The sequence below is a fragment of the Astatotilapia calliptera genome, chromosome 23 (assembly GCF_964374335.1).
Source record: "Astatotilapia calliptera chromosome 23, fAstCal68.1, whole genome shotgun sequence".
NCBI classification, from domain to species: Eukaryota; Metazoa; Chordata; class Actinopteri; order Cichliformes; family Cichlidae; genus Astatotilapia; species Astatotilapia calliptera.
In genome coordinates this window covers 18,043,233-18,045,000 of record NC_137443.1, presented here as the reverse complement: position 1 = coordinate 18,045,000, position 1,768 = coordinate 18,043,233, and the positions used below count along the sequence as shown (strand labels likewise).

General features: G+C 38.7%; 1 pseudogene across 1 annotated transcript in view; it reads left to right on the top strand.

The window, feature by feature from the left end:
- LOC145424382 (E3 SUMO-protein ligase ZBED1-like) overlaps positions 1-517 on the top strand; it is a 2,130-nt pseudogene extending 1,613 nt beyond the window's left edge. Inside the window, exon 2 of the transcript XR_013905438.1 lies at positions 1-517. This exon is cut by the window's left edge and continues 387 nt beyond it. The product of XR_013905438.1 is annotated as an E3 SUMO-protein ligase ZBED1-like (transcript).
- The last annotated feature ends 1,251 nt before the right edge of the window (positions 518-1,768 follow it).

Sequence of the window (1,768 nt, the reverse complement as noted above, 5' to 3'; positions counted from 1 at the left end):
AGAGGAAGATGCTATAGACTGCTGTCTGAATCTGTACAAAGCAGAGCCCAAAATTGACATAGGAGAGTGTCCACTACAGTGGTGGTTAAAGAGAGAGGAGCACATGCCAGGCTGGCACCTATTGCACGCAAGTACCTGTCAACCCCTGCAACCACAGTGCCTTGTGAGAGATTATTCTCACTCTCAGGTCACATCATTCAAAAGAAGCGTGCTTCTTTGTCATGAGACAATGTAAACAGAATAGTTTGCCTCAGTAACTGGCTGAGTGCAAAGAAGGACTAAGCCAGATTGCTCCTTTGAAGTGAAAAATGTTCAACATTCTGGGTTTTCAGCCGTGTCTTTTTGTGTTTTAAATACTGAGTTTTGTGCACCCTTTATTGTTATGATATTCACTTTAACCTGTAGGCCTGGGTTCGGTCACTGTTGATGGCCTTAAAGGTTTTTTGTAAGTTTTCACTGTGTTAAAGATTGATGAAAACTATTAAAATTCTCTTTGAATTTCAGCATACATTCTTTGTGTTTACTCTGCATTTACTTCATTGTGTTGCATAAATGTCTGTTACAATCTTAAAATATAAAGAATAAAAAAAATGTAATTGGAGCCAGGCTATTAATAAAGTAATTGCTTTATTCTGTTATTAATTGCGATTAATCGCAATTAATAACAGAAAATTGTGAGATTAGTTAGTTAATTTTTTTTAATCTATTGACAGCACTAATATATATATATATATATATATATATATATATATATATATATATATATATATTAGGGCTGCCACGATTAGTCGACTAGTCACGATTACGTCGACAATCAAAATCGTCGACGACTGATTTAATAGTCGACGCGTCATTTGAAGCTTTGTAAGATCCCAAAAGCAGGAATAAGTAGCAGGATTTAAGAGTGTAATAACGGACTGAAACAGAAGATGGCAGCACTGCATGTACAAGGATGCCAGCTGCCGTTAAACCCCGAAGAAGAAGAAACTGTGTCCCAGAATTCATAGCGCGGCCCAGCGCAGTTGTCAACAATGGCGGCAGCTAGTTAGTTTTAATATTACTCTTATTATTCTTTCTGGGTCACAAAATAAACGTTTAACATATTTTCAGGCGAGAATGTAGCTGTGTAAACCTCAAATATCTGCTCAGTTTATCAAGACACCACATATTTTCAAAAGCGCTCCGACGTTTTCGGAGGCGTCTGTTACCCACTAGCTCGATAGCTAGCCGGGGGCCATGAGAGCACCGGACTCCCGGCAGATCGTTTCAAACCCACCGCCCTACTCAGGTTAAACATATACAAGTCACTTAGATAACTTAAAAATGTTATTGTTTGGCTTTTTTCAGTATTTTATTTGTTCCTGAGTAAATCGGCTGAGTTTATTAAACTCCACCGAAACAATCTGCACATTTAATTAGAATTCAATTAACTATCATCTTGTCTTTATTTTTAGTTAGCACAGACCTTAAACACTTAAAGCTGTAAGCTAATGATAGTTATATAAGAGCAGATGCTGCTGGTGCAATAAGCTGTACTTTTACGTTCAATGGATGATGATCTGATTAGTCGACTAATCGCAAAAATAATCGGTGACTAGTCGACTATCAAAATAATCGTTTGTGGCAGCCCTAATATATAAAAAAAAAAAACACCCAGCACGCCCCTGCGGGCGGTTTATCCTTCAAGCTCGGGTCCTCTACCAGAGGCCTGGGAGCTTGAGGGTCCTGCGCAGTATCTTAGCTGTTCCCAGGACTGCGCTCTTCTGGA